The sequence below is a fragment of the Eurosta solidaginis genome, chromosome 1 (assembly GCF_040869045.1).
Source record: "Eurosta solidaginis isolate ZX-2024a chromosome 1, ASM4086904v1, whole genome shotgun sequence".
NCBI lineage: Eukaryota > Metazoa > Arthropoda > Insecta > Diptera > Tephritidae > Eurosta > Eurosta solidaginis.
Window position 1 is genome coordinate 185,397,976 of NC_090319.1, and position 27,211 is coordinate 185,425,186.

The window sequence follows — 27,211 nt, forward strand, 5'->3', positions numbered from 1 at the left end:
ACCACTATAGCATATATCCTCCATACAACCGATTTTTCAGAAAAAGAGGATTTTTGTAATATCTTACCCAATTTAACAGATTGAAGCTTCAAACTTCACCATATACTTTCGTATATTGAACATATTGTTGCCTGAAAAAATTTATGAGATCGGTCGTATATATAGTATATATCCCCCACAACCGATTGTTCAGATAAGGAACTTTTCGTAATTACTGCCCTATTTTAAGAGCTAGAGGCTTCAAATTTCAGCGAATGCTTACGTATATAGCATATATTGTTGTCTGAAAAAATCATAAAGATCGGTTGTATATATAGTATATATATGGTGGTATATATAGTATATATATAGTATATATATATTTTCGCAAATTTTAGCCCCATTTCAACAGCTAGAAGCTTCAAATTTCACCGAATATTTACTTATATAGCATATATTGTTGTCTGTAAAAATCATAGAGATCGGTTGTATATATAGTATATATCTCATACAACCGATTGTTCAGATAAGAAACTTTTCGCAATTTCTACTCCATTTTAACAGCTATAAGCTTCAAATTTCACCGATTGCTTACGTATATAGCATATATTGTTGTCTGAAAAAATCATAGAGATCGGTTGTATATATAGTATATATCTCATACAACCGATTGTTCAGATAAGAAACTTTTCGCAATTTCTACCCCATTTTAACAGCTATAAGCTTCAAATTTCACTGATTGCTTACGTATATAGCATATATTGTTGTCTGAAAAAATCATAGAGATCGGTTCTATATATAGTATATATCTCATAAAACCGATTGTTCAGATAAGAAACTTTTCGCAATTTCTACCCCATTTTAACAGCTAGAAGCTTCAAATTTCTCCAACTGCTTACGTGTATAGCATATATTGATGTCTGAAAAAATCATTGAGATCGGTGGTACACATAGTATATATCTCATACAACCGATTGTTCAGATAAGAAACTTTGCGCAATTTCTGCCCCGTTTTAACAGTTAGAAGCTTCAAATTTCACAAAATGCTTACGTATATAGCATATATTGTTGTCTGAAAAAATCATAGATATCGGTCGTATATATATTATACACTTCATATAAACTGTCATTTTGACCCCTTTTTTACGGCTAGAATCTTCAAAATTCATCAAATTTCATCAAATAGTTACGTTTTCGTCATATATTTTTGAAATACGTGATTCGTAGTCATAGTTTTTACACGCAGACCACAAAAAACCTGAAACTTTGCATCCTCACACAAAGTACCTACCTGTTTTTATACCTTTCATGAAAATTAAATGGTATATTAATTTCGTCACGAAACCGAAAATTGTAAGTCCTTAAAGGAAAATAGATAGACCCACCATTAAGTATACCGAAATAATCAGGTTGAAGAGCTGAGTTGTTTTAGCCATGTCCGTCTGTCCGTCTGTCTGTTTGTATGCAAACTAGTCCCTCAATTTTTGAGATATCTTGATAAAATTTGGTGAGCAGGTGTATTTGGGTGTCCGATTAGACATTTGTCGGAACCGACCGGATCGGACCACTATAGCATATATCCTCCATACAACCGATTTTTCAGAAAAAGAGGATTTTTGTAATATCTTACCCAATTTAACAGATTGAAGCTTCAAACTTCACCATATACTTTCGTATATTGAACATATTGTTGCCTGAAAAAATTTATGAGATCGGTCGTATATATAGTGTATATATGGTGGTATATATAGTATATAGTATATATATATATATTTTCGCAAATTTTAGCCCCATTTTAACAGCTAGAAGCTTCAAATTTCACCGAATATTTATATATATAGCATATATTGTTGTCTGAAAAAATCATAGAGATCGGTTGTATATATAGTATATATCTCATACAACCGATTGTTCAGATAAGAAACTTTTCGCAATTTCTACCCCATTTTAACAGCTATAATCTTCAAATTTCACCGATTGCTTACGTATATAGCATATATTGTTGTCTGAAAAAATCATAGAGATCGGTTGTATATATAGTATATGTTGGGTTAAATTACCGTTTGTTGAGTCCGTAATAATAAAAACAATAGAGGTACACGCGTTTACGCTTTAAGTGATTTATTCAGACTAAACTATAGTGGAATACATTAAGTAGAAGAATATGAGAAACATAAAGAGATAAAGTTGGGTTGCCAGATTTTTAACATTCTCCCTCTCAACCCAAACGTTTGCTTGAAGTTCATAGTATTATTATAATTTTTGAATTATATAATGCGACAAATCTTTTAAACTTTTAGCTTTAATAGTTTGCATCCATTTTGATGTTTAATTTTCTTCAAAAATTTTGTCATTACATCTGCAGCATTATTTTCGGTGTTAACATAATTTATTTATTTATTTATTTATTATTTAAAGTCGACGACAAACTATGGTCGACTGCATAATATAAAAGATATATAAATATACAACTCAAAAGATCAAATTTAAGATATATCGAGCTTTCAACAATGTTATATTACAAACAAAGAAATATTAATGAACATTACTATTTAATTTCTATAATAATAATAAGAAATATGAGCAGAAATAAGATCTTATGCCGAAATCTTATACTGGCGGAATGCATCAGATTCCGCTCAGCATGATTTCGGAATGCAGTGGATTCCAATCTCCCTGTTGGAATGCAACAAGATTCCAATCAGCATGTCATGGGAATCCGGCAGTGCTAAGAGTAGTGTAATGAGGATACGCCATCACAAGGCATAAAAAAGTAACATGACCTGTGTTGTTGGAATGCACCGGATTCCAATCAGCTCGATGCCTGACCCATAAGATTATACTGCCGGAATGCATACGATTCCGGTCAGTGACTCATGAAAAAGCATGTTTTTTACGTTGTTGGAATGCACCAGATTCCAATCAACACAGTACTGTCTTGTTCCTTCTTAATGATACATGTTGATAAATGTTCCTCCATCCTTAAGCGAGATAGTTCCTGTTTTTTATCGAAGGAATAAAATGCCGGCAAATTAAATTAGCTTGTATCTCTTAAATTAAATAGGCAAGTATTGCATTACGTATAGTGGCAAAAGTACATTCAAGACTGATGCAGCTATACAAGTCATTGTAGTGCGCGCACCAGATAAGAAGAGGATTATTTTTAGCAAAGTTTCGTCGACAAAGGGGTAAATAGAAAGGAACGTAGTGTCTGGATACTCTAGGGGGAACCGCAAAAAACAAGCGGCTGAGGAGGTCCGCGGAATCAATTTCTCCAATAATGAGCTTATGGATGAACAATACCCCCAGTAATATTCTCCGATTTTCCAGAGTGGGTAAGTTAATAAGAAGAAGTCTACTTCTGTATGGAGGAAGGTGGAGACTTGAGTCCCAATTAAGGCCGCGCAATGCAAATATCAAAAATTGCTTTTGAACTGACTCAAGACGCTTTATATGCTTTTGAGAAACAGGGGACCAAACGCATGAGCAATACTCGAGTATTGGACGAACCAGCGATGTGTAAAGAACCTTAGTGAGGTACGGATCATCGAACTCTTTAGCCCATCTTTTAACAAATCCAAGTAAACCCAACGCTTTGTTGGCTATAGATGAAATATGCATGTTAAAATTCAATTTCGGATCAAAAAGGACACCTAGATCATTTGCAATAGATATACGCTCCAAAGGCGTACCATCTATTACATAAGATTTCAATGCTGGCTTCACTCGGTGAAAGGTCATATGCTTACATTTAGAGCAATTTAAAGCTAGTAAATTTGTTGTGCACCAACATTGGAACGAGTCCAAGTCGGCCTGAAGAAGATCCAAGGAACTCAAATCGGTAGGACAGTAAGTGTAGCAAAGTTTTACATCATCCGCATACATTATAGTATGGGAATATAATATTGTCTGTGGCAAGTCATTAATGAAAAGAGCAAAGAGCAAAGGGCCTAGATGACTTCCCTGGGGTACGCCGGAGGAAACTCCGAACGATTCCGACAGATTGCACTTGAACAGGACTTTTTGGGTCCGGTTAGAAAGATAGCTTTTCAGCCACTTTAATAGGTGAAACGGAAAGCCCAGTAAATCAAGCTTATGAATAAGCAACTCGTGGTTGACGGTATCAAATGCTTTGCTGAAGTCCGTGTAGATGACATCCGTTTGCTTGTTCGCTAAAAATCCTTCCATAACTATAGAGGTGAATACAAGCAAATTTGTAGTGGTAGACCTTTGACGAATAAAACCGTGTTGACACGGAGATAAAAGACTAGAACACTGATATTGCAGTTGATTGGTGACAATCTGTTCAAAGACTTTAGGAATGACTGAAAGTTTAGCAATACCCCTGTAGTTTTCAACTTTTGACCTACTACCTTTTTTATGCAGGGGTATAATAAAAGACTGTTTCCAAAGTGCCGGGAATGACGCAGATCCCAGAGATAGCTCAAATAATTTTAAAATAGGCTCATACATGTTTTCGGCGCAGTACCTAAGCACGCAACTAGGAACACCGTCCGGTCCCGGAGAAAAGGTGGGCTTCAAAGATTGAAGACTCTGAAGAACAATATTACCATCAATAGCAGGATCCCTAATGTAATTCGAGCTATCTAAGCGATAGGGATATTGACCAGAATGAAAACCACTGGATGAATACGTGGACTTAAAGAACTCAGAAAATAGTTCAGCAACGTCGTCATCAGTGCAAGCTTTTTTACCTCCAAAGGTTAATGAGGAAGGATACCCAGAAGTTTTCCGCTTTGAATTTACGAAACTGTAAAACTTTTTTGGATTTCTAAAAAATTGGGCTTTACAACAACTCAAGTAATTTTTATAACAAAGCTGATTAAGACGGTGAAATTTAGAACGAGCTATTAGATATTTAGAGAGGTCTGCAGATGCTCCAGATTTCTTGTACCTCTTATAAAGCCTAGATTTGATGTTATTAAGTCTGATAAGTTGCCTTGAAAACCAAGGGGGCTTATTCGAACATAGGGTATAGCGAGTAGGAATGCAGGTATCAAAGAAGCTATCAAGCGTACTGTAAAATATAGAGATAGCCGAATCGACATCAGTGCAAGCATAGAGATCCGACCAATCATGGGAAGCCAACAGATCATTGAGCATAATGAAATTCGCTTTGTAGAAGCATCTAGATCGGGGACGAGACTGTACTTGAATCCTACGGGGTAGGCTGATATCAAGTGATATCTCTAGCGTAGGGTGAAGAGGGTCTTCTGGAAGGGATAAAGGTGGTATTTGCGTAAGGGCAATACCCACCGAGCCATCCACAAATACTAAATCCAGCATTTTATTTCCACTATTTGGAACATTGTTAATCTGTAAAAGAGATGAGTCTAACAAGCAATTGAGAAACTCATGTTGAGCAGTGGGAGTTAAAAAGTTTGAATCACTTATATTAACCCAACTAACTGTTGGCAAGTTAAAGTCACCAACAACAACAAGTCGATCGTTATCTCCCAACTGCGAATGCAAATCACAGATGGCCGAGCTATGACTAGCATAAACATCCATATCCGAACGAGGTGGTATATACGAACAGCAAACAATTACGCTATAGCTACCGAATGAAAGCCTAACTGCTATGAATTCGATATGAGAGATATTGTCCAGCGAAATCAACTCAGACGATAGGTTAGATTCAACAGCAATAAGGACACCTCCCGCTCTAGAGATGCGATCACGCCGATAAACAGCATATTTATTTGAAAAAACCTCAGAATTGTAATTATCAGGCTTTAGCCAGGTCTCCGTAAAAGCTACAACTTGTGCAGAAAAGTTGAAAGAATTAAGGAAGAATGGAACAAGTTTTGATCGTAAACCACGAACATTTTGATAATTAATGAGAAGACGGGACAGATCAGCAATTACCTTTGTGTTGTTATTACTGTGTTCGTCATACCGTTTTTTGGCTGTAATAAAACAGGTTCGGCCCTCGCCTTTCTCGTGAACAAGTGAACCACAGTATGCTTGGGCCAAAAAGAGGAATCAAGTACCTTATCGAAATATTCATCTGAAAGGGATATTTTAAATGAGGAGATGTCTCTCTCATATTTAAAGTTAAATTTATACACATTGATGTTACTAGTGGGTGCAACACCAAGTTTAGAGCAAACGTAATGAGCAATGTCATTTTCGGTAAGCGAGGCGTGTAATCGGGACACAAATACAGCCCTACGAGGTGGCACGGCAGTCACCTGCAAAGGAGTAGCGGATAGCGCACCAGAGAGCTGGGAAGGTGCGGCCGTTATAGCGTTGGTTATCGAGCCCGTACTATTTTTTTCAGGTACACTTGTATCGCTAGCAACAACCCCAGTATCGGTAACTGTTATTTTTGGAGCTAAAGATACCGGTGGAGGTGTAGGATGAATTGGAGAGTCCAGCGAAATCAACATTGGTGACGTAGAACAAACAGCCGCAAAAGTACCACTATTAGTTCGTGCATCGTTTAATTTGCCATAGATCGTCTCACTGGAAGTCTCGACACAACCTTGTGTAGATTCTTGTGGAGATTCCTGAGCTGCATTGTTCATAACGTCTTTGGTTAGCCTGTTCGTATTAGTCAACGCGGTTGAAGGGACATTCGTAGGAGGACAGCTTTGCCCCTGACTCGAAGACAAGTTGGAGTCATTGTTGGGCATACATTTCTTTCGTTTTGGGGATTCAGATATCACTTTCAATTTTTTAAAGTGAGCCTCCATCGTTTTGAATCTTTCGTTAAGGTCACGAAACCCAATAAAAATGTTGTTGAACTCTTTCTGAGTTTGCCTCATAAAAGCTCGCATGTCATTTTCTACGGAACGACAATCATGACATGTCCAGTTCAGTCCAATTTTGCTGGATATTAGGTCAACCACCCGACCACCTATGTGAGAGAAACCGGCACAGATAACATGAGCCATATTATCACAGAGCCAACAACAAACATAAGTATCACCACGGGAAATTTTCTTTTGATTGGTGCACTTCTTGACACAGCAATCCAACATAATTGCAAAGTTAAACAAACCCAAAAGAAAAATAGGCAAAAGAAACTATAAGTATAAGATAAATTGAACAGCTGTTCAAAAATTATGGGCAAGAGTTATTTTGGAGCACTGGATGCAAATCGCAAGACAGCGTATAGCTAGCAGCGAACACAACACAAAGCAAAAAGGGCACACAATGACTTGCTAATAGCAGCTACCAACAAAAAGGTATGCAGTTATCACAAATTTTCGTGAAAATCTATGATATATGAACACACAGACTGAATGTTTAAATTGCACAAAAAGCCACTATGTATATTGCACTGTGTAAAGATTTAATACGAAATTAAACTTATAAACTGTTTTCTATTATATGAATAAATATTTATAAAAGACAAAACTTGTTTACAAAGTAAAAAGAATAACAATTCGAAGAGCGATCAAAAACACGTCCGCGCACGGCAAGGTTACCAGATGTTTTTTTAATGAACTTGTATTTTTCCTTTTTCAAAAACGTCTCTTACGTAATGAAATCTTAAGTCTATATGTTTACTGCGCTTGTGAACCATTGGATTCTTGAGTAAGCACTGCGCGCTTTGATTATCGCAATAAATAGTTGTAGGCTCGCTAACGTAGTCACTGTAACCCAATTCACTCAGCAAACCTCGCAGAAAAACGACATCTTTCGCTCCTTGACACAGAGCTATATATTCAGCTTCCATTGTACTGAGGGCAACAATAGACTGCTTTTTGGATTCCCACGACACCGGACCATTTGACATGAACACCACGTAGCCTGTGTAGGATTTTCTGTCTTCCACATCACCAGCCCAGTCGGAATCAGTATAACATACTAAGTTGTCGTTGGTGCCGGTATACGTAATTCTAAACTCCAAACTATTTTTTAAATAGCGTAAGACATGTTTAGCTGCTTTGAAATGTTCTTCGTGCGGATGGTTATTGAACTGGGATAATTTTGAGATAACATGAGTAATATCTGGCCTAGACAGTACTGCCAAATACATCAATCCGCCAATCAAACTTTGATAGTTCTTTACATCAATATTATTACATTTTTTCTCACACTTTTTCAATATAGTGCCGTCAACCCACGGTGTAGCTGCTGGATTACAATTCTCCATGCCCCATGACTTCAGTAATTGCTGAATATAACATGTCTGGTGAATAGATATGGCGCCTGTAGTGGGATTTCGATCAACTTCTAAACCCAAGTAAAATGTCACCGGGCCACGGTCCACAGTATTGACGAAACTATTTAATTGTTTTAAAATATATCTAACATCACTTGCGGTTGAGCAAGCAAGTAGAATATCATCCACGTAGAGACCAATCAGACACATTTTGTTGTTGGGCTCCCTCTTAAAATATACACAACTGTCTGCCTTACACCGTTGAAAGCCCATAGTCATGAGAATATCGGAAACCTTTTTATTCCATTCACGTCCTGCCTGTTTTAGACCGTAGAGAGGTTTCTTCAAATGACACACTTTATTTGGGTAACTCGGATCTTCAAACGCAAGTGGCTGCGTCATATACACCTCGTCGTTCAATTCACCATTTAGGTAAGCTGCCACCACATCAATGTGGTTAACCGAAAGCTTGTATTTTGCTGCTAAGGCTAACAAAACCCGTATTGTAGAATGACGGACTACAGGAGCGTACGTTTCTTTAAAATCAATGTTGATTTTTTGCGAACACCCTTGCGCAACCAACCTTGCTTTGAACTTCTCAACACCACCACTCGGATTTTGTTTCACAACAAATACCCATCTACTTCCTATAACATTTTTGTGTTTTGGTCTATCGATAAGCACCCACGTGTTGTTTTTAGCCAGCGAATCGATTTCTGCTTGCATGGCTTTCTTCCAGTGCTCTGCCTGTGGCGAATTCAGGGCTTCATTTACTGTTTGTGGACTCTCAATGATATAATTCAAGGTCTCTGCCAACTTATATTGTTTTCTCGGTCTACCCACGCTACCATCCCGAATAATTTGAGGTCTACCCCGCCCTCTTTTTCTTGAAACCACTGGAGCGTTTTCATCACCTGAAGAATATACCTCACTACAATCACTTTCAGTTTCCGATTCAATATCATTTTTCTCTTCAGTAATTTCGTGTGCGACTTGCGTTTCATCTACCCGTTCATTATTCGTATCCGGTTCATACGTGATTTCGGCCTCATAATAGAAAGGCTCCTCCTCAGTAGGGTTAACCTCTTTAACACTCTCAAATGAATTCTCAAAAAACACGCAGTCTCGTGCCAATACAATACTTCGTGTAGTTGAATTATAAAATCTAAAACCTTTTGCACCAGCATAACCTACAAACTTGAGCTTTGTACCCTTTGGATCAAACTTGCCGCCCTTTTGTGGACCCTTCTTCAACGCTACTGCATCACAGCCAAAAATTTTAAAATGCGATACCGAAGGCACTTTACCGTACCACGCCTGATACGGGGTTATATCACTTAACACTTTTGTCACACATCTATTACGTAGGTACACAGATGTATTAAGCGCCTCACCCCACAGATATTGCGGCATACCTGAAGCCTGTAGTAAACAACGGGCCATTTCCACTAGTGTTCTGTTGGCTCTTTCGGCCACGCCATTTTGCTGTGGCGTGTACGGTACTGTTGTTTGGTGCAAAATTCCTTTTTCATTAAAATATTTTTCAAACAACTTATTAGTAAACTCTCTACCGTTGTCACTTCTCACGGATTTTATTTTGCGGCCTGTCTGTGTCTCCGCTGTCACAGCAAAATGTTTAAATGCATCAAAAGCTTCAGTTTTATTTTTTAGAAAATATACCATTGTGTAACGAGAAAAGTCATCTATAAAGGTTATAAAGTAGGATGCACCACCTAACGATTTAATACGCATTGGTCCACATAAGTCGGTATGTACTAAATCGAGTACATTTTTTGATAATACTTTGGAGTAGCTTTTATACGGAAAGCTGTGTATTTTACACAAAGCACAAGTCATACACTGTACATTTGGTGTTGTACCCACACTTAGACCTCGAACTAAGTTCTTATTAGATAATTCTCTTAAATCACTCATGTTTACATGTCCAAATCTCTTATGCCATATCTCCGGTGTATTGGCTTCCATCACTGCATTTATATTTTCAACTTTTTCTCTTACAGTCATGTTTGCTACGAACACACCACCGATTAAATTTGCTTTAAGTGTATTTTCACCATTTGCCGTTCTCATTATCGCGCCACTCTTAGAAAACCTTACTGTATAACCGTATTCTAAGGCTTTTCCTATTGAGAAAAAATTCGCCGTTAATTCTGGAACATACCACGTGTTACATAACCTCAAATACGTGAAATCTGTTTTTAAGCACACCGTTCCTAAACCTTCTGCATAAATTTTCTTTCCAGAAGCTAGCACTATTTCTTGCCTTTTAGGTTCAATACTAATGAAACTGTTTTTATCCATACACATGTGTGAACTGGCACCACTGTCCATAATCCACATATCGCGATTGTCACAATATTTTTCTAACAAACCACATGCCTTTTCTCCAGAATTTCCCTTATATGTGGAAACTTTGCATTGGGAGCGTATATGGCCCTTCCTCCCACATTTATAACACACAACACTTGTACGACTATCGCCATTACAACTTTTAGAACGAAATTTCTTTGACTTGGCCAAAAACACTTTCTCGTCATTTCCAACTACTTTATCACTTTGTCGAAATTGGGTTTCCAAAACCTTCGACACTAACATATCTAACTTTGGTAAAGTGTCCCGACTCTCAATGGCAACAACAAAGCTCTCCATTTCTTCGGGGAGGCTGCAAAGAAGAAGTATTGACTTAAAATCGTCTGGAACTAGAACACCAATTTCTTTTAGCTCATCAACGATTGAGCAAAACTCATTTAAACGCGTCGCGAACTTGTCCTGCATTGCTATTTTAAAATGTATTAGTTTCTTGAATAGCGAAACTTTCCGCCCCGCACTTTGCGTTCGGTAAATTGAATTTAATGCCAACCAAGCACCTTTCGCTGTGGTGCATTGTTTTATATGAATTAATTCACTTGGCTTCACACACAAAGTAATATTTGCCAAAGCCTTTTGGTCAGCCCTAAGCCACAGAGCCTTCTCCGCTTCTGTTTCTGGGCATTGTCCAATTACATTATTCCACAAGTCTAGGGTAATTAATAGACTTTTAACTTGCACAGACCACGTCGCGTAGTTCTCCGAAGAAAGTTTTTCTATATTCGCGATAGCGCTCATGGTTTTTCCGATTTAAAATAAACTTTTCGCAAATCACAATACCCACGTGTCTGGGCCCATAACCTTTGTTGGGTTAAATTACCGTTTGTTGAGTCCGTAATAATAAAAACAATAGAGGTACACGCGTTTACGCTTTAAGTGATTTATTCAGACTAAACTATAGTGGAATACATTAAGTAGAAGAATATGAGAAACATAAAGAGATAAAGTTGGGTTGCCGATTGTTCAGATAAGAAACTTTTCGCAATTTCTACCCCATTTTAACAGCTATAAGCTTCAAATTTCACTGATTGCTTAGGTATATAGCATATATTGTTGTCTGAAAAAATCATAGAGATCGGTTCTATATATAGTATATATCTCATACAACCGATTGTTCAGATAAGAAACTTTTCGCAATTTCTACCCCATTTTAACAGCTAGAAGCTTCAAATTTCACCAACTGCTTACGTGTATAGCATATATTGATATCTGAAAAAATCATTGAGATCGGTGATATACATAGTATATATCTCATACAACCGATTGTTCAGATAAGAAACTTTGCGCAATTTCTGCCCCGTTTTAACAGTTAGACGCTTCAAATTTCACAAAATGCTTTCGTATATAGCATATATTGTTGTCTGAAAAAATCATAGAGATCGGTGGTATATATATTATATACTTCATATAAACTGTCATATTGACCCCTTTTTTACGGCTAGAAGCTTCAAGATTCATCAAATTTTCTTCAAATAGTTACGTTTACGTCATATATTTTTGAAATACGTGATTCGTAGCCATAGTTTTTACATGCAGACCACAAAAAACGTGAAGCTTTGCATCCTCACACAGATTACCTACCTATTTTTATACCTTTCATGAAAATGAAATGGTATATTAATTTCGTCACGAAACCGAAAATTGTAAGTCCTTAAAGGAAAATAGATAGACCCACCATTAAGTATACAGAAATAATCAGGTTGAAGAGCTGAGTTGATTTAGCCATGTCCGTCTGTCCGTCTGTCCGTCTGTCCGTCTGCCCGTCTGTCTGTTTGTATGCAAATTAGTCCCTCAATTTTTGAGATATCTTGATAAAATTTGGTGAGCAGGTGTATTTGGGTGTCCGATTAGACATTTGTCGGAACCGACCGGATCGGACCACTATAGCATATATCCTCCATACAACCGATTTTTCAGAAAAAGAGGATTTTTGTAATATCTTACCCAATTTAACAGATTGAAGCTTCAAACTTCACCATATACTTTCGTATATTGCACATATTGTTGCCTGAAAAAATTTATGAGATCGGTCGTATATATAGTATATATCCCCCACAACCGATTGTTCAGATAAGGAACTTTTCGTAATTACTGCCCTATTTTAAGAGCTAGAAGCTTCAAGTTTCAGCGAATGCTTACGTATATAGCATATATTGTTGTCTGAAAAAATCATAAAGATCGGTGGTATATATAGTATATATATGGTGGTATATAATATATATATATAGTATATATATATATATAATTTCGCAAATTTTAGCCCCATTTTAACAGCTAGAAGCTTCAAATTTCACCGAATATTTACTTATATAGCATATATTGTTGTCTGAAAAAATTATAGAGATCGGTTGTATATATAGTATATATCTCATACAACCGATTGTTCAGATAAGAAACTTTTCGCAACTTCTACCCCATTTTAACAGCTATAAGCTTCAAATTTCACCGATTGGTTATGTATATAGCATATATTGTTGTCTGAAAAAATCATAGAGATCGGTTGTATATATAGTATATATCTCATACAACCGATTGTTCAGATAAGAAACTTTTCGCAATTTCTACCCCATTTTAACAGCTATAAGCTTCAAATTTCACTGATTGCTTACGTATATAACATATATTGTCGTCTGAAAAAATCATAGAGATCGGTTGTATATATAGTATATATCTCATACAACCGATTGTTCAGATAAGAATCTTTTCGCAATTTCTACCCCATTTTAACAGCTAGAAGCTTCAAATTTCACCAACTGCTTACGTGTATAGCATATATTGATGTCTGCAAAAATCGTTGAGATCGGTGGTATACATAGTATATATCTCATACAACCGATTGTTCAGATAAGAAACTTTGCGCAATTTCTGCCCCGTTTTAACAGTTAGAAGCTTCAAATTTCACAAAATGCTTTCGTATATAGCATATATTGTTGTCTGAAAAAATTATAGAGATCGGTGGTATATATATTATATACTTCATATAAACTGTCATATTGGACCCTTTTTTACGGCTAGAAGCTTCAAGATTCATCAAATTTCATCAAATAGTTACGTTTACGTCATATATTTTTGGAATACGTGATTCGTAGCCATAGTTTTTACATGCAGACCACAAAAAACGTGAAGCTTTGCATCCTCACACAGATTACCTACCTATTTTTATACCTTTCATGAAAATGAAATGGTATATTAATTTCGTCACGAAACCGAAAATTGTAAGTCCTTAAAGGAAAATAGATAGACCCACCATTAAGTATACCGAAATAATCAGGTTGAAGAGCTGAGTTGTTTTAGCCATGTCCGTCTGTCCGTCTGTCCGTCTGTCTGTTTGTATGCAAACTAGTCCCTCAATTTTTGAGATATCTTGATAAAATTTGGTGAGCAGGTGTATTTGGGTGTCCGATTAGACATTTGTCGGAACCGACCGGATCGGACCACTATAGCATATATCCTCCATACAACCGATTTTTCAGAAAAAGAGGATTTTTGTAATATCTTACCCAATTTAACAGATTGAAGCTTCAAACTCCACCATATACTTACGTATATTGAACATATTGTTGCCTGAAAAAATTTATGAGATCGGTAGTATATATAGTATATATCCCCCACAACCGATTGTTCAGATAAGGAACTTTTCGTAATTACTGCCCTATTTTAAGAGCTAGAGGCTTCAAATTTCAGCGAATGCTTACGTATATAGCATATATTGTTGTCTGAAAAAATCATAAAGATCGGTGGTATATATAGTATATATATGGTGGTATATATAGTATATATATATAGTATATATATATTTTCGCAAATTTTAGCCCCATTTTAACAGCTAGAAGCTTCAAATTTCACCGAATATTTACTTATATAGCATATATTGTTGTCTGAAAAAATCATAGAGATCGGTTGTATATATAGTATATATCTCATACAACCGATTGTTCAGATAAGAAACTTTTCGCAATTTCTACTCCATTTTAACAGCTATAAGCTTCAAATTTCACCAATTGCTTACGTATATAGCATATATTGTTGTCTGAAAAAATCATAGAGATCGGTTGTATATATAGTATATATCTCATACAACCGATTGTTCAGATAAAAAACTTTTCGCAATTTCTACCCCATTTTAACAGCTATAAGCTTCAAATTTCACTGATTGCTTACATATATAGCATATATTGTTGTCTGAAAAAATCGTAGAGATCGGTTCTATATATAGTATATATCTCATAAAACCGATTGTTCAGATAAGAAACTTTTCGCAATTTCTACCCCATTTTAACAGCTAGAAGCTTCAAATTTCACCAACTGCTTACGTGTATAGCATATATTGATGTCTGAAAAAATCATTGAGATCGGTGGTACACATAGTATATATCTCATACAACCGATTGTTCAGATAAGAAACTTTGCGCAATTTCTGCCTCGTTTTAACAGTTAGAAGCTTCAAATTTCACAAAATGCTTACGTATATAGCATATATTGTTGTCTGAAAAAATCATAGAGATCGGTCGTATATATATTATATACTTCATATAAACTGTCATTTTGACCCCTTTTTTACGGCTAGAATCTTCAAAATTCATCAAATTTCATCAAATAGTTACGTTTTCGTCATATATTTTTGAAATACGTGATTCGTAGTCATAGTTTTTACACGCAGACCACAAAAAACCTGAACCTTTGCATCCTCACACAAAGTACCTACCTGTTTTTATACCTTTCATGAAAATGAAATGGTATATTAATTTCGTCACGAAACCGAAAATTGTAAGTCCTTAAAGGAAAATAGATAGACCCACCATTAAGTATACCGAAATAATCAGGTTGAAGAGCTGAGTTGTTTTAGCCATGTCCGTCTGTCCGTCTGTCTGTTTGTATGCAAACTAGTCCCTCAATTTTTGAGATATCTTGATAAAATTTGGTGAGCAGGTGTATTTGGGTGTCCGATTAGACATTTGTCGGAACCGACCGGATCGGACCACTATAGCATATATCCTCCATGCAACCGATTTTTCAGAAAAAGAGGATTTTTGTAATATCTTACACAATTTAACAGATTGAAGCTTCAAACTTCACCATATACTTTCGTATATTGAACATATTGTTGCCTGAAAAAATTTATGAGATCGGTCGTATATATAGTATATATATGGTGGTATATATAGTATATATATGGTGGTATATATAGTATATATATATAATATATATATATATATTTTCGCAAATTTTAGCCCCATTTTAACAGCTAGAAGCTTCAAATTTCACCGAATATTTACTTATATAGCATATATTGTTGTCTGAAAAAATCATAGAGATCGGTTGTATATATAGTATATATCTCATACAACCGATTGTTCAGATAAGAAACTTTTCGCAATTTCTACCCCATTTTAACAGCTATAAGCTTCAAATTTCACTGATTGCTTAGGTATATAGCATATATTGTTGTCTGAAAAAATCATAGAGATCGGTTCTATATATAGTATATATCTCATACAACCGATTGTTCAGATAAGAAACTTTGCGCAATTTCTGCCCCGTTTTAACAGGTAGAAGCTTCAAATTTCACAAAATGCTTTCGTATATAGCATATATTGTTGTCTGAAAAAATCATAGAGATCGGTGGTATATATATTATATACTTCATATAAACTGTCATATTGACCCCTTTTTTACGGCTAGAAGCTTCAAGATTCATCAAATTTTCTTCAAATAGTTACGTTTACGTCATATATTTTTGAAATACGTGATTCGTAGCCATAGTTTTTACATGCAGACCACAAAAAACGTGAAGCTTTGCATCCTCACACAGATTATCTACCTATTTTTTATTTTATATTTATCTTAAAAATCGTTTAGATATGTTCAAATTTCACCAAATGCTTACGTGTATAGCATATATTGTTGTCTGAGAAAATCATAGATACCGGTGGTATATATAGTATATATCCCATACAACCGATTGTTCAGATAAGAAACTTTGCGCAATTTCTTCCCCATTTTAACAGTTATAAGCTTCAAATTTCACCGATTGCTTACGTATATAGTATGTATTGTTGTGTCAAAAAATCATACAGATCGGTGATATATATAATATATATATGATGATATATATAGTATATATATATTTTTTTTACGATTTCGGCCCCATTTTAACAGCTAGAAGCTTCAAATTTCACCAACTGCTTACGTGTATAGCATATATTGATGTCTGAAAAAATCATTGAGATCGGTGGTACACATAGTATATATCTCATACAACCGATTGTTCAGATAAGAAACTTTGCGCAATTTCTGCCCCGTTTTAACAGTTAGAAGCTTCAAATTTCACAAAATGCTTACATATATAGCATATATTGTTGTCTGAAAAAATCATAGAGATCGGTCGTATATATATTATATACTTCATATAAACTGTCATTTTGACCCCTTTTTTACGGCTAGAATCTTCAAAATTCATCAAATTTCATCAAATGGTTACGTTTTCGTCATATATTTTTGAAATACGTGATTCGTAGTCATAGTTTTTACACGCAGACCACAAAAAACCTGAAACTTTGCATCCTCACACAAAGTACCTACCCGTTTTTTTATTTTATCTTTATCTTAAAAATCTTTAAGGTATGTAGATCTGTTCACTATATATTTCTTATCTTATACATCCGATTATTCGGAGATTACGAACGGGATAAGATTATTGTTCAGCCCCATTCATGAAAGGTATGAAGTCTTCGGCACAGCCGAAGACAGTCCCGTTCTTACTTGTTTATTTTATATTTATCTTAAAAATCGTTTAGATATGTTCAAATTTCACCAAATGCTTACGTGTATAGCATATATTGTTGTCTGAGAAAATCATAGATACCGGTGGTATATATAGTATATATCCCATACAACCGATTGTTCAGATAAGAAACTTTGCGCAATTTCTTCCCCATTTTAACAGTTATAAGCTTCAAATTTCACCGATTGCTTACGTATATAGTATGTATTGTTGTGTCAAAAAATCATAGAGATCGGTGATATATATAATATATATATGATGGTATATATAGTATATATATATAGTATATATATATTTTTTTTACGATTTCGGCCCCATTTTAACAGCTAGAAGCTTCAAATTTCACCAACTGCTTACGTGTATAGCATATATTGATGTCTGAAAAAATCATTGAGATCGGTGGTACACATAGTATATATCTCATACAACCGATTGTTCAGATAAGAAACTTTGCGCAATTTCTGCCCCGTTTTAACAGTTAGAAGCTTCAAATTTCACAAAATGCTTACATATATAGCATATATTGTTGTCTGAAAAAATCATAGAGATCGGTCGTATATATATTATATACTTCATATAAACTGTCATTTTGACCCCTTTTTTACGGCTAGAATCTTCAAAATTCATCAAATTTCATCAAATAGTTACGTTTTCGTCATATATTTTTGAAATACGTGATTCGTAGTCATAGTTTTTACACGCAGACCACAAAAAACCTGAAACTTTGCATCCTCACACAAAGTACCTACCCGTTTTTATACCTTTCATGAAAATGAAATGGTATATTAATTTCGTCACGAAACCGAAAATTGTAAGTCCTTAAAGGAAAATAGATAGACCCACCATTAAGTATACCGAAATAATCTGGTTGAAGAGCTGAGTTGTTTTAGCCATGTCCGTCTGTCCGTCTGTCTGTTTGTATGCAAACTAGTCCCTCAATTTTTGAGATATCTTGATAAAATTTGGTGAGCAGGTGTATTTGGGTGTCCGATTAGACATTTGTCGGAACCGACCGGATCGGACCACTATAGCATATATCCTCCATGCAACCGATTTTTCAGAAAAAGGGGATTTTTGTAATATCTTACCCAATTTAACAGATTGAAGCTTCAAACTTCACCATATACTTTCGTATATTGAACATATTGTTGCCTGAAAAAATTTATGAGATCGGTAGTATATATAGTATATATCCCCCACAACCGATTGTTCAGATAAGGAACTTTTCGTAATTACTGCCCTATTTTAAGAGCTAGAGGCTTCAAATTTCAGCGAATGCTTACGTATATAGCATATATTGTTGTCTGAAAAAATCATAAAGATCGGTGGTATATATATGGTGGTATATATAGTATATATATATAGTATATATATATTTTCGCAAATTTTAGCCCCATTTTAACAGCTAGAAGCTTCAAATTTCACCGAATATTTACTTATATAGCATATATTGTTGTCTGTAAAAATCATAGAGATCGGTTGTATATATAGTATATATCTCATACAACCGATTGTTCAGATAAGAAACTTTTCGCAATTTCTACTCCATTTTAACAGCTATAAGCTTCAAATTTCACCGATTGCTTACGTATATAGCATATATTGTTGTCTGAAAAAATCATAGAGATCGGTTGTATATATAGTATATATCTCATACAACCGATTGTTCAGATAAGAAACTTTTCGCAATTTCTACCCCATTTTAACAGCTATAAGCTTCAAATTTCACTGATTGCTTACGTATATAGCATATATTGTTGTCTGAAAAAATCATAGAGATCGGTTCTATATATAGTATATATCTCATAAAACCGATTGTTCAGATAAGAAACTTTTCGCAATTTCTACCCCATTTTAACAGCTAGAAGCTTCAAATTTCACCAACTGCTTACGTGTATAGCATATATTGATGTCTGAAAAAATCATTGAGATCGGTGGTACACATAGTATATATCTCATACAACCGATTGTTCAGATAAGAAACTTTGCGCAATTTCTGCCCCGTTTTAACAGTTAGAAGCTTCAAATTTCACAAAATGCTTACGTATATATGTTGGTAGGAATTTGGAAGGGGATTTGTATACTTGCGTGAATGTCCGGTACAATAAAAGAAAAGCACTTCTTAGTTCAACGATTTAATGAGGACTAAAAGATAAAATTCATGTGTACATATAGTTAACTCATCAATATATGTAATATGTCTTATTCATTCTAATTATTAGAAATATGTTCTCAATAGGAAATATTGAACTTAAAACTCCAAGTTATTATTTCAACACTCTTTCTTAAGTTAAATATTTCTTCAGTTAATTTTTAAGACCAAGCATTTGAACAAATTTTACATGTTTCTGTTTTTGCAGATTTTTTGTAAAAATATCAGAAACATTTTCATTTGTGGAGACGTACTCTAATTCTATTACTTTTTGTTCGACAACTTCTCGGATATAATGATATTTCAAATCTATGTGCTTGGTTCGCTTGTGGAACACAGGGTTCTTTGAAATTTGAATTGCGCTCATGTTGTCGCCTTTTAACTTAACAGGACCGATGTCGTGAATAAAACCAACTTCTTTAAGTAAGCGCCGCAGATATACAGCCTCTTTTGCTGCCGTACTTAAAGCGATGTACTCAGCCTCTGTTCTGCTCAATGCGACTACATCTTGCTTCTTTGCTTGCCAGGAAAAAGCGCTACCTGCCAAAAAGAACGAATAAGCGGTGTATGACTTCCTATCTAAATTGTTACTCGCCCAATCCGCATCCGCATAGCCTTCTACCGGTTAACCATTTTTGCAGTAGTGTAACTTTAAATTGATGGTTTTTGATAAGTATCGTAGGACATGTTTTGCACCAGCCTCATGTTCGGTGTGGGGTTCTTGGTTTCTTTGTGCTAATAAACTTACTGCGTGCATAATGTCTGGCCGCGTTGAAATGGCCAAGTACATTAAAGATCCAATTAACGATTGATAGCTTGTTGCGTCTATTTTAGTGCACTTGTCATTTCTGCAGCTTACTTGAAAACCAGGATCTAGAGGTGTGCTTACCGGACGACATGATGTCACACCATACATACTCAATAACTCGTTTATATAGTTCTTCTGACACACAGAAATCGCACCTGTCTTACCCTGACGTTCTATTTCGAAGCCAAGAAAAAATGTCATTGCCCCGCTATCGTGTAGTTGAAATTTAGACGATAATGATTTTTTAATGCTCGCAATCTCTTTCTCGCTTGGACATGCTAAGATAAGATCGTCGACATAAACGGCGATGTAACTATAACTGCCATTGTATTGTTTGACATACAAACACGGTTCGCTTTTGCATGGGCTGAAACCCATATCTTTCAATGCTACATCAAGAGTACTATTCCAGTGTCGCCCAGACTGCTTTAAGCCGTAAATGGCTTTATTTAGCTTTAAAACTTTATTAGGATTGTTATTGTCTACAAATTCTTCTGGTTGTTTAAGGTAAATTTCTTCCGTAAGCTTACTATTGAGATATGCATTGGAAATATCGATCTGATGTAAGTGAAGCTCTTTCTCAACGGCAATAGCAAGTAGCATACGAATTGTTTCATATCGTATTACAGGCGAAAAAGTTTCCCAGTAATTTAAACCCAGCTGCTGACTGCAGCCTTTTGCTACTAGTCTCGACTTGAACTTTTGAATATTGCCATCTGAATCACGTTTTATTCGAAAAACCCACTTCGATCCAATCGCTTTTTGACCATCAGGCAGATCTACTGCTGACCAAGTGTTGTTAGCAAGAAGCGCCGAATATTCTTCTTCCATTGATTTCTTCCACTCAAAGGAGTATTCGCTTGACAATGCTTCTTTGACCGATCGAGGCGTGTCTACATCTTCACCATATTGTAGATAATTTAGCATCTGATACTCTTTTTTGGGACGCCCTACTTGACCAGTGTGAATAATTTTTGGCCTACCTCGACCGCTACGTGATTCGTTTCCATTTCTATGAGACTCACCAATTATTTGCATTTCATCCGAAACGATTCCATTCTCTGCAACATTGCCTACATTTGCCTCTTCTACCTCTGTTTCGTCTTCGGTGCAACTTTCAAACTCTTCATCTTTTTTCCGCTCTTCTTCAACATGTTTACGATCGTCGATTTTTACAAAAATTGTAGCAATGTCATTTTCATCTCTGTTTTTGGTGTCATCTTCGGGCACAGCTAAGTTGACTTCATCTTCTAAAAATTTTACGTCACGTCTTACACAAATTTGCCTCGTTTCCTTATCATACAAGCGATAAGCTTTTGCAACCTCAGAATATCCGACGAACAAATACTCTTTGCCCTTTGCGCTGAATTTACCACGCTGCGTTTTATTTAACGCGAATGCGCGCGAACCAAAAACCCTGAAATGTTTTACCGAAGGCTTTTTGTTGTACCAAATCTCATAAGGAGTGCAATCTCTAAGTAATTTTGTAGGTGCGCGATTACGTAAATATACAACTGTGTGTATAGCTTCACCCCACAATTCTTGTTCTATATTTGCATGCACCAGCAAACTTCTAGCCATTTCTACAATTGTGCGGTTAACTCTCTCTGCCACTCCATTTTGCTGGGGAGTATATGGCACAGTTAACTGCCTTTTAATTCCGCACTCATTTAAAAAATCGGTAAATTTATTGTTTATGTACTCCGTACCATTGTCACTTCGGAGCTTTTTAATTTTCTTCTGAGTTTGACATTCGACCATATTTTTGAATAATTGAAACTTTTCAAATACTTCGCTCTTTTCTTTAATACAATAAACAAAAATCATTCTCGAGAAATCGTCAATAAATGTGAGAAAGTATCGTGCACCACCTACTGATTTTACGTTTATGGGTCCACATACATCTGTATGCACAAGCTCTAATATTTCTTTTGACTCAATTTCAAATTTTTTTGGAAAAGGCATTGCACTTAATTTTGCTTTGTTGCATGTGTCACAATTTGTTTTTGTTTTCACATCTTTTGTGTCCATACCTCGCACTAAACCTTTGTCGGCAATTTTCTTTAAACTTTCGAAGTTTATATGACCATATCGATTATGCCACTTTAAATTATTTAAATAAATTTTTGAACCTTGTACTTGCGCATTGAATATAAACAAATCATTTTGTAATCTAGCTCTAAGCAATGTTAACCCTATAGATTTTTTTACTTCCACAACATAGTTTTTGAATACCACTGTATGTTTATGCTGCAGAGCTTTGTTAACAGAATAAAAGTTCATTTTCAGTGAAGGCACAAACAATACATCACGTAGCTCTATTTCACATTCATTTGTTTTTATTTTGACCGTACCTATACCTTGTGAGTAAGTGAAATTATCTGCTGCTAACATAACTTTTTCTCGTTTTTCGATGAATGACACGAACATATTCTTGTCGCAACACATATGTGTCGTTGCACCACTGTCGACACACCAATTGTATTTACTTCGTTCATCCCCCACAGCAGCAGCATATACAGCGTAAGAAAGCTCGTTAATTTTAGAACTTTGTTTATCTTCACGATCATATTGTTGTTTGCCCTTTCTTTTGCATTGTGAAGCCGTATGGCCACGCATGCCACAACTAAAGCATTTACCCTTGAACTCATTTGACTTTACATGACTTTTTGCTTTTGTATTTATTTTATTACCATTATGCGCTGATTCTCTTACACTTGTATAAACTGCTTGCGCAGGAGCTTTTTGATCTGCTTGTTGTTCCCTTCTAGCACCCTCTTCTAATAGCTTTACTTTTAAAGTACTGAAACTCGGCAATTCATCACGAGTCTCGATAGCTACCACGAAGTTTTCGTACTCGGACGGCAAACTAGATAATAGTATTATGACTTTTAGCTCTTCGTTTAACTCGATGTTCACTTCGGCTAATTTATCTACGACTTCGACAAACGAATTTAGATAAGTTGACATGCTTTGACCAGCAGACATACTGCAACCAAGCAACTTTTTATAAAGCGAAACTTTTTGTAAAGGTCCCCTCGGCACATGAACATCACGAAGTCTCTTCCATGCTTCCACTGAAGTTTTACAAGCCTTAATATTGCTGAGTTGCGTCGGTTTTACGCATAAAATAATATTAGCTAGCGCTTTTTGATCATCTTGATCCCACTTTTCTGCATTTTCATCACTGCGCTTACAATCTTCATTAACGATGCGCCATTGGTCCATATTAACCAATATGCTGCGCATTTGCATGCACCACACATCATAGTTATTATCGCTCAGTTTTTCGATTTGCAAACTCGAATTCATTTTTAAAATTTTATTTTGTAAAACCCGATTAATTATTAAATTTTAAATAACTTCACACGCGATCTGGGACCATAACCTTTGTTGGTAGGAATTTGGAAGGGGATTTGTATACTTGCGTGAATGTCCGGTACAATAAAAGAAAAGCACTTCTTAGTTCAACGATTTAATGAGGACTAAAAGATAAAATTCATGTGTACATATAGTTAACTCATCAATATATGTAATATGTCTTATTCATTCTAATTATTAGAAATATGTTCTCAATAGGAAATATTGAACTTAAAACTCCAAGTTATTATTTCAACAATATAGCATATATTGTTGTCTGAAAAAATTATAGAGATCGGTCGTATATATATTATAAACTTCATATAAACTGTCATTTTGACCCCTTTTTTACGGCTAGAATCTTCAAAATTCATCAAATTTCATCAAATAGTTACGTTTTCGTCATATATTTTTGAAATACGTGATTCGTAGTCATAGTTTTTACACGCAGACCACAAAAAACCTGAAACTTTGCATCCTCACACAAAGTACCTACCTGTTTTTATACCTTTCATGAAAATGAAATGGTATATTAATTTCGTCACGAAACCGAAAATTGTAAGTCCTTAAAGGAAAATAGATAGACCCACCATTAAGTATACCGAAATAATCAGGTTGAAGAGCTGAGTTGTTTTAGCCATGTCCGTCTGTCCGTCTGTCTGTTTGTATGCAAACTAGTCCCTCAATTTTTGAGATATCTTGATAAAATTTGGTGAGCAGATGTATTTGGGTGTCCGATTAGACATTTGTCGGAACCGACCGGATCGGACCACTATAGCATATATCCTCCATACAACCGATTTTTCAGAAAAAGAGGATTTTTGTAATATCTTACCCAATTTAACAGATTGAAGCTTCAAACTTCACCATATACTTTCGTATATTGAACATATTGTTGCCTGAAAAAATTTATGAGATCGGTCGTATATATAGTATATATATGGTGGTATATATAGTATATATATATATATTTTCGCAAATTTTAGCCCCATTTTAACAGCTAGAAGCTTCAAATTTCACCGAATATTTACTTATATAGCATATATTGTTGTCTGAAAAAATCATAGAGATCGGTTGTATATATAGTATATATCTCATACAACCGATTGTTCAGATAAGAAACTTTTCGCAATTTCTACCCCATTTTAACAGCTATAAGCTTCAAATTTCACCGATTGGTTATGTATATAGCATATATTGTTGTCTGAAAAAATCATAGAGATCGGTTGTATATATAGTATATATCTCATACAACCGATTGTTCAGATAAGAAACTTTTCACAATTTCTACCCCATTTTAACAGCTATAAGCTTCAAATTTCACTGATTGCTTACGTATATAGCATATATTGTTGTCTGAAAAAATCATAGAGATCGGTTCTATATATAGTATATATCTCATAAAACCGATTGTTCAGATAAGAAACTTTTCGCAATTTCTACCCCATTTTAACAGCTAGAAGCTTCAAATTTCACCAACTGCTTACGTGTATAGCATATATTGATGTCTGAAAAAATCATTGAGATCGGTGGTACACATAGTATATATCTCATACAACCGATTGTTCAGATAAGAAACTTTGCGCAATTTCTGCCTCGTTTTAACAGTTAGAAGCTTCAAATTTCACAAAATGCTTACGTATATAGCATATATTGTTGTCTGAAAAAATCATAGAGCTCGGTCGTATATATATTATATACTTCATATAAACTGTCATTTTGACCCCTTTTTTACGGCTAGAATCTTCAAAATTCATCAAATTTCATCAAATAGTTACGTTTTCGTCATATATTTTTGAAATACGTGATTCGTAGTCATAGTTTTTACACGCAGACCAAAAAAAACCTGAAACTTTGCATCCTCACACAAAGTACCTACCTGTTTTTATACCTTTCATGAAAATGAAATGGTATATTAATTTCGTCACGAAACCGAAAATTGTAAGTCCTTAAAGGAAAATAGATAGACCCACCATTAAGTATACCGAAATAATCAGGTTGAAGAGCTGAGTTGTTTTAGCTATGTCCGTCTGTCCGTCTGTCCGTCTGTCTGTTTGTATGCAAACTAGTCCCTCAATTTTTGAGATATCTTGATAAAATTTGGTGAGCAGGTGTATTTGGGTGTCCGATTAGACATTTGTCGGAACCGACCGGATCTGACCACTATAGCATATATCCTCCATACAACCGATTTTTCAGAAAAAGAGGATTTTTGTAATATCTTACCCAATTTAACAGATTGAAGCTTCAAACTTCACCATATACTTTCGTATATTGAACATATTGTTGCCTGAAAAAATTTATGAGATCGGTCGTATATATAGTATATATATGGTGGTATATATAGTATATATATGGTGGTATATATAGTATATATATATAGTATATATATATATATTTTCGTAAATTTTAGCCCCATTTTAACAGTTAGAAGCTTCAAATTTCACCGAATATTTACTTATATAGCATATATTGTTGTCTGAAAAAATCATAGAGATCGGTTGTATATATAGTATATATCTCATACAACCGATTGTTCAGATAAGAAACTTTTCGCAATTTCTACCCCATTTTAACAGCTATAAGCTTCAAATTTCACCGATTGCTTACGTATATAGCATATATTGTTGTCTGACAAAATCATAGAGATCGGTTGTATATATAGTATATATCTCATACAACCGATTGTTCAGATAAGAAACTTTTCGCAATTTCTACCCCATTTTAACAGCTATAAGCTTCAAATTTCACTGATTGCTTAGGTATATAGCATATATTGTTGTCTGAAAAAATCATAGAGATCGGTTCTATATATAGTATATATCTCATACAACCGATTGTTCAGATAAGAAACTTTTCGCAATTTCTACCCCATTTTAACAGCTAGAAGCTTCAAATTTCACCAACTGCTTACGTGTATAGCATATATTGATGTCTGAAAAAATCATTGAGATCGGTGATATACATAGTATATATCTCATACAACCGATTGTTCAGATAAGAAACTTTGCGCAATTTCTGCCCCGTTTTAACAGTTAGAAGCTTCAAATTTCACAAAATGCTTTCGTATATAGCATATATTGTTGTCTGAAAAAATCATAGAGATCGGTGGTATATATATTATATACTTCATATAAACTGTCATATTGACCCCTTTTTTACGGCTAGAAGCTTCAAGATTCATCAAATTTTCTTCAAATAGTTACGTTTACGTCATATATTTTTGAAATACGTGATTCGTAGCCATAGTTTTTACATGCAGACCACAAAAAACGTGAAGCTTTGCATCCTCACACAGATTACCTACCTATTTTTATACCTTTCATGAAAATGAAATGGTATATTAATTTCGTCACGAAACCGAAAATTGTAAGTCCTTAAAGGAAAATAGATAGACCCACCATTAAGTATACCGAAATAATCAGGTTGAAGAGCTGAGTTGTTTTAGCCATGTCCGTCTGTCCGTCTGTCCGTCTGTCTGTTTGTATACAAACTAGTCCCTCAATTTTTGAGATATCTTGATAAAATTTGGTGAGCAGGTGTATTTGGGTGTCCGATTAGACATTTGTCGGAACCGACCGGATCGGACCACTATAGCATATA